Raw genomic sequence first — 11,595 nt, forward strand, 5'->3', positions numbered from 1 at the left:
CGAAGTTGATGTATTTCCTCAGCGACCAGCACGGATCAGCTCTAGGCATGACGAAGCATATCTCGTCCTCTTTTGGAAGGCCAAACAAAGTAGTTTTGCTTTCACAACGAAACACACAGCGCCTTCACGACATGGCAGCAGCAACAATACTACAGCGAGAATAAAAGTTATGCCTTCTTTCTTTGCATGAACATTTGGGCGGCGTTATGCAGATCTTCCCACATCGTGACGTAGATGTGGGGGCGTGTTAGAACGAGCCGTTTCTTTAACTTTTATAAAGAATATCTCTTTGGATTTGAGACTTTAGTCTTTGCAACTTTACAGATCTTCTTTATGCACCGAGAGCTTGTAACACTTCAAAGAGAAAGGAAAAATTGAAATCGCATCATATGACCCCTTTAACATAGGCGCTCGCACACATCCGCCTACACTTTCCCACGCACACACAAAAACTACACACAGAGTTTTTTTTTAGTAATTATGAATCCTGCAGGAGTCAGTCTAATGGCCACTGCCTTAGAATCTCATTCTCTTCTTTGTCTTTCCTTTATATTCCGTTCAGCTAATTGCATATGTTTCACATTGACTCTTCATTTTTCTCTCTGATTTCTATCATCTTTTATACTAAGTGTGAAACCTCTTCTGAGTTAAATTAATCCTTATATGTAGAAAGAATTGCTGTCATTAGTTTTCCTATAAACAGTGAAAGTCCTGGTGTTGAATTCTAAAGCAGTGATTTTGCTTTGTTAAACCTAAAAAAACAGTTTCAATACTTCAAGTCTGTTTTTCACCAATAGTATTGATTTTCTGATTGTTTTTAGTTTAAACGTGATTCTTCATTTTCTTTTAATGGCTGCAAGGGTACATTAGAATTAAGACTGACCATTGCTGGAGGCAGTTCTTAAGAAAGCTATTGAAAAATCTCAATGCATTATTTTCCTTGATGATATATATTTTAAAACGTATCTCAACAATTGAACATTGGAAAATAAAGCAAAAATTTGTATGCGAGACATTTAGAAGAAAGGATTTCAGACCACAAAATGTTTTGTGCTAAAGAAACATTTATTATCAATGAATGCTGAAATCAGTCTGTTGTGGAAACCTTGTTAAAATTTTTTTTAGGATAGTCAGGATAGTAAATAGAAAGTTCAAATGAACAACATTTGTTTGAAGTCCTTCCTGCAAAAAGTATTTAAAAAACTCCTACAGACTATACTAATCCTACATTTTGAACGGTAATGTATCTGTAACCTTTAAATATTTGAAAGTATTTTATTTAGTTTAAACGTGATTCTTCATTTTCTTTTAATGGCTGCAAGGGTACATTAGAATTAAGACTGACCATTGCTGGAGGCAGTTCTTAAGAAAGCTATTGAAAAATCTCAATGCATTATTTTCCTTGATGATATATATTTTAAAACGTATCTCAACAATTGAACATTGGAAAATAAAGCAAAAATTTGTATGCGAGACATTTAGAAGAAAGGATTTCAGACCACAAAATGTTTTGTGCTAAAGAAACATTTATTATCAATGAATGCTGAAATCAGTCTGTTGTGGAAACCTTGTTAAAAATTTTTTTAGGATAGTCAGGATAGTAAATAGAAAGTTCAAATGAACAACATTTGTTTGAAGTCCTTCCTGCAAAAAGTATTTAAAAAACTCCTACAGACTATACTAATCCTACATTTTGAACGGTAATGTATCTGTAACCTTTAAATATTTGAAAGTATTTTGCCATATTGATTTTTATATAAATGATTTTGTAAATAAAAATATGAAACTATACAATACAGTAAGTGGATGGTTTTTCAGCACATCTTCACTACACTTTGTCAGTGATGTTTCACACAACTACTTGTTGTTGAAATTCACTGGTTGTCAGCATTTCTGGCTGATTAGACTTTTCCAGTCTAAATAGTCTAAAATCCTCTTATTCCAGTGAGTCTAATTCATGACTTAGAGGTGAAGTGTGTAATTTTTTGGGATGCTCAAATCTCCTGTCCTTGCTTAATATGAGACTGAGCTATACTGTATGTAAGCCATTTTTAATTTGAAATCTCAAATGTAAAGGCTTATAAAAGGCACTATAAAGAACCCTTCAAAGAGAATTGCACTGTTAGAACATCTACATTTAATTAAATATTTGCCATTTGAAATGTTAAGAATATTCTTCACTAATCAATACTCACTAATGGAGAAAGATGTTTTTTGAAGCCTGATTGTAGTTATGGTCAGCGGGGGGCTAACAGGCAATGCTACTACTCAAGCTAAATTTCCTCAACTACAGAAATTCTGAGTATCTACCGACACCAATCCGATACCAATGCAGTTTTTGTTTAAATCAATGTAGAATTTCTATACTTCTGTGTGTTGACCTGATCATCACTCTTTTGTGTGTTAAACACAATCTGCTAAATATAGACAACTTCATTTTAAAGAAAAATAACAAATGACAAAATATATAATCATAATCTATGACTAAAATACTATTATAAACTAGGTTAGTGGATAATTCAGCAGCAAAAGATGCTCTAGAAAAATCATGGGTGCACAATAATTTTATAAAATCTAAACATTTAGTATAACAACATTATTTAGTGGGGAACAAATAAAAGTTAATAAGAGTAGGACTAATTCTGGTAAAATGTTACACATTGCTCTTTGTATTGTTGTAAAATACATTCACGAAAAACAAGTAAATATATTTATATATAAATAAATACTATAAAATTAAAAGACATTTATTTTAAATGTATAGCACAGTAATGAAGGCAGCAACATATGATAGATAGGACTGAACAAGAAAGGCTATTAATAATCTTTCATTGCGCAAAAATATTATAATACGAAAGAGTATGGCTCCAATACAGAGTGGCACAAATTGCTTATGCGCATCCTGTGCACGGATGATGCATTTGAAGTAACACAGTGTCACAGCGCGCAGCGCTCCGCATGGAAGAGTTCAAAGCACAAAGGGAAGAGATATTGATGCATAGTGTATTAAATCTGTTCTATAGTTTATTGAGCCTTTTCTTTTAACAGTTTTAAATCTCAGGTATTGTGTGCTCTTGAAGAGATTATTTTGACTGAAGTAACCGAACGTGACACGCAGTAGGGATGGGCGATACTTATTTTATTTTCAATCCGATACCGATATTTTCAAGCCCAGTATCGTCGATATCGATACCGATATGATACCTCTAAACTAAACTGATCTTTTAAATTATTAAATGAATATAATCAGTAATTATACTCAATATTAGATTTTAAAGCCATGTTTTTTTTTTACATTTCATAGGCCTTTTTTGTTTACACTGTCAGAAATAAAATATACTATAATTTTATTTTAGCCCTTTACTGTGGCAGTAACCTCAAAGGTGCAACTATACCCCTAAAAGGGAGTATATTAGTACCATACAAGTTATGCTTTACGGGGTAGATAAGTTACAAAGGTGCACCTTTGAGGGTACCTCATGAAAAATAAACATGGTGTTGCATAAGTACTAAAATGTATTACTATTATTACCATGGTAAATTTGTGGTTACTGCAGTTTTACTGCAAATACTGTGGTTACTGTAATAAAACCATGGTTAATTTTTGTAAAAGGCTGCCAGGCTTTAGCATATTGTTTTCTGACAGATTTATTAACAGCAATTACAGAACATAACACAATCCATTTGAACTTTTAACAACCAGTTTAAATAAATTTACTTGCACAAACTAGCCAATTTAAACTAAATATTACATGTACACAAATGTTTGGGGTCAGTAAGATTTTGTAATTTTTTTTAAAGTCTCATGCGCACCAAGGCTGCACTTATTTGAAAAAAAACAACAAATTTTTTTTTTCTATTTTAATATATTTTAAAATGTAATTTAAAATGCATATGAAACACACCTGGTAAGTTAAAGCCAGCCATAACGTCAGGGTACGTGGATGCATTGCTCAATTGTTCCGCACCACTGTGGGGCTCAGAATCCTGGCCTACATGAAGAGGAGAAGGCAGGTGGAGGCTGGATAGATCTGGAAGAGAGCCACTCGTACTGAGGGCTGACGGGACAGAGAGGGATGATATCTGCTGATCAGGCAATGGGAAGTTGCTGGAGAGACAGCAAACAAAGATTGTTTAAAGAAGAAAAACTGAGATAGCTCAATGACTAGGACTGAAAAGGAACTTACTGAACAACAGGTGTTTCATATCCTGATGATGCTATTGAGGATAACTACGAAAGAAGGCACAGATGAGATAATGAGCCTTGCTTTCTCAAATAAATTGTTTAACAACAATTTATCAGTGTTATATGGATGAGGCAGAATAAATACCTTCTTTAGTTTGGGAGATTGTGTCTCCTCTTGAATATTTTCTTCAATTAGTGGTGCTGGATGTGCAAACCCTTAAAGAATCAGTTTAATTTAAAATAAGCATGTAATTTAAGACAAAATACTAATATTTTCATGTTATGTTAAAATATGAAACAATCTTTACATTAACTGTTTGCCTGCACTTATACTACCGTTCAAAAGTTTGGGGTCAGTAAGATTTTGTAAATTTTTTTTAAAGTCTCATGCGCACCAAGGCTGCACTTATTTGAAAAAAAACAACAAATTTTTTTTTTCTATTTTAATATATTTTAAAATGTAATTTAAAATGCATATGTGATCAAAGCTGAATTTTAAGCATCATTACTTCAGTCTTCAGTGTCACATGATCCTTCAGAAATAATTATAATATAATTTACTGCTCAAGAAACATTTATTATTATTGTTGCTTCATATTTGTGTGGAAACCAAATTTTCATATTTGTGTGGACCGTGATGCATTTTTCAGAATTAATTATATATATTATAGTAACAATGTTATGTAATGTAATGTTATAATGTGGCAATGGTTTCTTAAGATCTACTTATGCTTCCTCTGCTTTTGGGAAATGCAGCCCTATGTGAACAAACGCTGTGAGCCACGAACGCTGTCTGTGATTGATTGGTTCTGTCTTTCAGCATTTGCGTGTGTTCCGATGAGCAGGAGAAATGGTTCTATCCAAACACAATTATTCGCTAATATAGTCTATTTTTCCACTTAGAAGCTTACTTTATGCACTGAATTTCTTGATAAATAAATAAAATTAATGGTTAAAAATTGCACTTTACAATCGATATTTTTATGTGAGGATACTTAAGGATCAGTCCGCCCATCCCTAACATGCAGTTTGAATGCTGAATGGAGGATGACAGACAGCCACAGCGGAGAGAAGAGTTTGTCAACTTGACTTAAATATTCATTTGTACCTCACATTAAGCTACGGAATGGCTTCAGAACACTTGAAATATAGTGCACGGAAACTTTATGGAGCTTTATCATGTTTTTGTGCCTTTTGTGGGGTTTAATAACACAGAATAGTATATGCACAATATCGGATTTGGATCGGTCTCGTCTGACCGATACCCGATCCAGCAGAAAATACCAGTATCGGAGCCGATACCGATACTGAGAATCATATTGATGCATCGATGTGCCCTAAATAGTATCTGGGATTAGATATGTAGAAATGGGATTTTCAAAGTTACTTGGTCTACCATTTTTGAAGGATGGATCTGTGCCTGGTTTTGGGTAGCGATGAAATGTTATTGTCAACCCATCCCTAATGATAATGTAACCATGCACTCATTTCCTGCATTTCATAGGTTTTACATTTTGCATTCATTCCATTGTGAATACTGAAGCTGAATAAAAACTCCTATAGAAAGATCCTCAGAGGCTGTGTCTCCTTGGTGACGGCCATGGACTTGACCCAGTCAGACAGTCATGGGAGTCTGAAGAGTGCAAGAGTGACCCGGCCTTAACCGACTGCTTAACCACCATCATATCAAATTTCACCTCCCACGCGACTGTCAGGAATATAATGGCTATGTGTATGTGTGTGTGTCTGTAGATAATGAAAACAGGTTTAATGTGTTTTTCAGAGTGTGTGTTTGTCACTCCAAGGCTGATAAACCAAGTGGTTTGTGTGTGTATGTGTGTTGTGATGTTTCCCTCAAGCTACATTCCAGGTGCTATTATTAGAGATTTTGACCGTATTTTCTGAACCCTTATCAAACATGGCAATCAAACACAATCATGCAAACAGCATCGCCACCATCACTTCCCTGCATGCATATGTAATTTCCCCAGTCAGTGTGGATCACGGGGTTCATAAACTCCTCACTGCTAGCCTCTGGATCTGACCTGATGAATCTGCTTCACTCTGACCATTTGGTGAGTTAATTATAATACTATTCCTGTCTTTGTGTTTATTAAATGCAAAGTGATGAAAAGAATAACAGATGTTTCTATAATGACTAATTTGAATAGATGATTAAAATATGCTTCAGATGTGTTCGTTGACATGGTGTGACTTGCTAAGATTTGATCCAGTGAAGGAACAAACGCCTCTTCATCCACAGAGCTGAAATTTGATATTTGAGCTGTATAATTTAACTTATTTTTTTATATATTTGCCTCAGGCATTACATTTTTTTTTTTTACAGTACACAGAATTGCATGAATGTCAGTTAATTAACTATAATTGCTAGTTAGCTGTAAGTAAATTACTGAGGGCAATCATTAAATCTCAATTATGTTATTGGCCTTGTGGAAATGTGGTCTTTATATAGCATCTATAGATGCAAGCCACTACTGTGAGGCTCAGTCTTACCCCTGGACATTTAAATTCATTAGGTCCTTTTTCAATCAAACGACTAAAATGGGTAATCAAGGTCCTAGAACAACTCAGCAGGAAGCTATTGGCACCTTGCAAATCAGTTCTTGTAAAAATGTGCACGATTTAATCCATAATGCATAGTGAGGGAATGTACAGGGGAGGAAGGGAAAATCGCAATTATGGTCCAAGTTTTGTCTCCTTCCTACTGGTCTTTTGGGTTGCTATGGAAACATTGAGCACTAATTGCTTGGATGCTGGGGATATCTTTTGAACAACCTATCAAGTTTGTGCGTAGGGGGGTGTGTGTTTGTGAGCGCTAAACTCCTGACAGTTTGACACCACTTGCCAAGGCTTATTTTAAACTAAAAACACAGTTGAGTAATGCTGGAAGGAGGTACATTTTGTTAATTGGTATTGTGCATCTGATCTCAGTTTTAAATGTTGTGAGTAAATTACTTGCCTGAGATGACAAAACAAGTTCCTCCCATAGTGGAATGAGAACCATGTATTCGTTTGCATGGACTGTACCTATGCTTGACTCAAAATCCAGACTGTTGCTATGAAAACTTCTCTTTAATCTAATCAAATGATGTACAGGCTTGCAAACTAAGTAGGAGGAAAACTTAATAAAACAGACAACAAATCTGTAAATAGCTGTTATGGGCACACACAAACAGACGCTGCAATTTCTCTGTTTTGCAGGGTGTCAACCCAGCTGTAATTGATTTCTCCCTGTGAGGAATTGGTATTCTTAGTCTCTTTCCTTCTGTCTGGAGCTGTACTGTCCTTGGAGTGAATTGAGAGAAGTTTCTATAAAAGACTGTTGGGTTGTCTGTGCAGCAGACACTGCCAATATAAACTACAGTAGTTTTATTAAAAGTTGAATTTTCTTGGTTTCTAACAAACTTCACCTAACATTTTTAACAAAAACTCTTGCAAAAGTGATGCATGGTGCATCAGTGTCCTATTGGAATGTTTGTTTGTTTTTTAAACGGTGCAGGATGATATTACATATTTAATTGTTAATTATCAATTTCTCCTAATTTTACATTGAGATCATCATACATTAATTTTAAGTAGGCTAAATGTTTAAAAACACTAATAATTTAAAATGTAATTTTAAGCAAATCTCAAAATGAATATCTGTTCATTCAAAATACTGTACATTATGTAGCCTACTGTACATATATAATGTAATAACTTTATAGTATTTAAAATGAATAGGCTAATTTTATTTTTTGTTTTGTTTTTTAGTTTATTTGGACACAATATTATAAAAATTTTAATTTCAGCCATAAGATGAAAATAATTAACAGCTTATCAGTATTGGCCAGACTTTTAATATCAGCATATCCACATTAAAGTACTAAATACTAACTTGGTAATACATTTTATCTTAGTAAATTTTTTTGTAATATTAAATCAGTTAAATGTAATCTTTAGTTAATCCCAAAATGAATTAATTAATATATAATGTAATAAATTCACGTGCAGTATTTAAAACTTGTTTTTATTATTTATTATTTATTATTTTATTTTTATTATTTAGAATTTTAATTTCAGCCATGAAATGAAAATAATTATCATCTTATCTGTATCGGCCACAATTTAATATCATTGCATCCCAAGGAAGCATCATTGTTCATGTTATTGCCCTAATTCAGATTTGTCCCAGTGTCTCTCCTGCTATCTCTTACAGACTCTTTACTTTGGTTATTTCTCCAGGGATTTAGTTGTATTAGCTCAAATAAACCTTTGAACCTCTGTTCATTTATAATGGAGCCCACAGCCGTCGTTCTCAATATACCATCAGTGTGTGTATTTGTGTCTGCATTGATCACGCTAAATGCTCTTCTCATGTGGATGCATGGTTTTAAAGCCATAAAGACAGTTGTAAGTTGTCTCACATTCAGGTCCCCATTATATTTTAGCAATTACAGCAAAGAAGATTGGTGGTCTGAGAACAAAGCATCACTGCATGATCTCCTGCAATCTCCAGACAGACAAGTAGTCAGTAAGTGAAAACAACACATCATCTCTAAAAGATCTTGTTAACTCCAAATAAATAAATCTTTAAAACGATTCCCTTTTGTTCTGTGAAGAACACTAATTGTGGCGTCGTCTGAGATGCACTTCATTTCAGCTTGACCCTAAACAGTTGCAGTTAGTGCAGAATAGTCTTTGAAGTCTCTGAAGAGCTGCTCTCTCATGAGTTGTTCTGTATTGTACTGCTGTGAAGCTGTGCAGTTCATGAGTGGAAATAAGAGAACAAACTGACAGCGCTCAGTGTTTTCCTTCTTTTTTTTATCCCTCTCTGTCTGTCTATCCGCTTGCTCGCTTTTTAATTGGGCTCACCGCGTGTGTCCCTAGAGAGCTCCGTGCTGTGTTTGTGTGGGTGAGTCTTGGAGCAAATTATAGTAATTTAGGAATTTGGGCTTGTGATTGTGTGTGTGAAAAAGGTTAAATGTTTGTACAAGTATGTCCTTAAATGACTATGTTTAAGGGTGTCTGTCTGTGTGAATGTATGCGTAGAATTGTGTAGAGTTTATTTCATCAGCGCTGTAGCCCACATCCTGTTCAACAAAAGCTAATGGTGGGATTGAGGGTATTTTAGATGTATAACTGCAGGAACCTTTATGAAACATGGTAACGTGTAATAACATGTCGCTAAAGCGACTTACAAATGAGGAACATTGCAAGCAATTTATCATAACTAGAGCAAACACACTCAGTATGAGTCTCTAAGCTGGAGTACAGAAGCTAGAGAAGTGGTAAGCATAGAGAAAAGTAAGAAAATATATATATATATATTCCATATATAGAGTTTATTTATTGCAAATGCCTTTGGTTATGGTTTGTAATCTTTCATTTAGTCTCACATTTTCATGATAATTTGTTGTGATGAAACAGATTTTTTTAATTCAAAGTGAACTGTTACTAGAGCTGTTTCAAGCTGCTTTGTCCTCCACTCGTTCTCTGTATTAATGGCATCTGTTTGAACTCGTTATCAGTGTAAAAGACACCTGTCCACAACCTCAACCAGTCACACTCCAAACTCCACCATGGCCAAGACCAAAGAGCTGTCAAATGACACCAGAAACAAAATTGTAGACCTGCACCAGGCTGGGAAGACTGAATCTGCAATAGGTAAGCAGCTTGGTGTGAAGAAATCAACTGTTGGAGCAATTATTAGAAAATGGAAGAGATACAAGACCACTGATAATCTCCCTTGATCTGGGGCTCCACGCAAGATCTCCCCCCGTGGGGTCAAAATGATCACAAGAACTGTGAGCAAAAATCCCAGAACCACACGGGGGATTTAACCCCATAGAAAATCTTTGGAGGCAGTTGAAATCCGTGTTGCCCAGTGACAGCCCCAAAACATTACTGCTCTAGAGGAGATCTGCATGGAGGAATGGGCCAAAATACCAGCAACAGTGTGTGAAAACCTTGTGAAGACTTACAGAAAACGTTTGACCTCTGTCATTGCCAACAAAGGGTATATAACAAGGTATTGAGATGAAATTTTGTTATTGACCAAATACTTATTTTCCACCATAATTTGCAAATAAATTCTTTAAAAATCCTACAATGTGATTTTCTGGATTTTTTTTTCTCATTTTGTCTCTCATAGTTGAGGTATACCTATGATGAAAATTACAGGCCTCTCTCATCTTTTTAAGTGGGAGAACTTGCACAATTGGTGGCTGACTAAATACTTTTTTTCCCCACTGTGCGTATGCAACCCAGGCAACGATTAGTTCTGTGAAACAAAGCAAAACCAATGTTACACCGTGTCTACACCGGATGCGAGCGGCGTGGCAAGACAAAATACTATAGAACTCATTATAATCTGTCATACTGTCTACACTGGATGCGGCGTGGTGCGACACGACAAATTCCTGCTGAAAACTGCTGCTGCGTTCAATTTATGATGTATTGACAAATTTCAAATGATTTTCGACGGTTCAGTGTAGACAGACTTTAGCTGGTGCGGTGCGACAACTGTCGCGTCCGGTGTAGACACGGTGTTACTCACCTATTGAGAAGAAACAAAGCAACCTCGGCATCTGATCGCAGGCCTTCCGCTCCTTGAGTTCTCTCCAGCGCTGGAAAGCTGATCCAATATTTACACGGGTCCTACTTCTTTCCTTATCGTAAGCCTTCTTTTGTTCCGCAGATGTTTTCCTCTTTTGTTTTTTATCCGCCATCTCTATCTGTCGCTCGGCTCGGCTAATGTCCATCCAGTGCACTAAGCGCTCTCTCCTCCGCATCATAAGTAGACACGCCCCTTACTGCTGATTGGCTACAAATTTGTTTTGGTACTCCCGTACATACCCCACCTTTACGGGTGCTTTCACACCTATAGATCGATTGCTTTGTTTCGAAACAGGGATTACAATTATTACAATGTTGTTTTTTATTCTTGGTGCGGTTCGCTATCACGTGGCAAAGTTTCAAAACGGAGTAACACGCGAGTAAACTGTTCTCTCATTGGTCAAAGTTCCCAGGTTTATTTTCCGGGATTCCACTTAGCTGTCACGCATGTCATCCGTCAGGATGGAACGATAACAGCTTTGCGGGCTTATTGTTGGGTCATTATAACAATTTATCATTTTGAGCAGGAGTCCAGGATTGATTGGGAAAACAAATGCACCTACAAAGAAGAGCAATAAGATGGCATTATAAAATAAAAAGTGCTCTTTGATTTTTGAATGGCAAAGACGTGCTCACCCACAGACATTCACAGGTTCAGTTTGAGTTATTAGCAAAACAACAAAGCTAATGCTTTTCACGGAACTTACGTAATTACCCATCATAAATTGTGATATAGCCTGGTTCGTTGGATCGGATTGCTTTCTCACTACAACCGAACCGCTCCAGAGTTC

At 35.7% G+C, this 11,595-nt stretch overlaps 1 long non-coding RNA gene across 1 annotated transcript; it reads right to left on the minus strand.

Moving 5' to 3' along the window:
* Window positions 1-3,905: 3,905 nt before the first annotated feature.
* LOC107583703 (uncharacterized) lies at window positions 3,906-4,469 on the minus strand. The gene is made up of 3 exons (XR_001609060.1): window positions 4,332-4,469; window positions 4,188-4,231; window positions 3,906-4,108 (listed from the first exon to the last, which is right to left on the minus strand). It is a non-coding gene; the product is annotated as an uncharacterized lncRNA (long non-coding RNA).
* Between the last annotated feature and the right edge of the window lie 7,126 nt (window positions 4,470-11,595).

This window comes from Sinocyclocheilus grahami, unplaced genomic scaffold, assembly GCF_001515645.1.
Source record: "Sinocyclocheilus grahami isolate Dianchi unplaced genomic scaffold, SAMN03320097.WGS_v1.1 scaffold54.1, whole genome shotgun sequence".
Taxonomy (NCBI): Eukaryota; Metazoa; Chordata; class Actinopteri; order Cypriniformes; family Cyprinidae; genus Sinocyclocheilus; species Sinocyclocheilus grahami.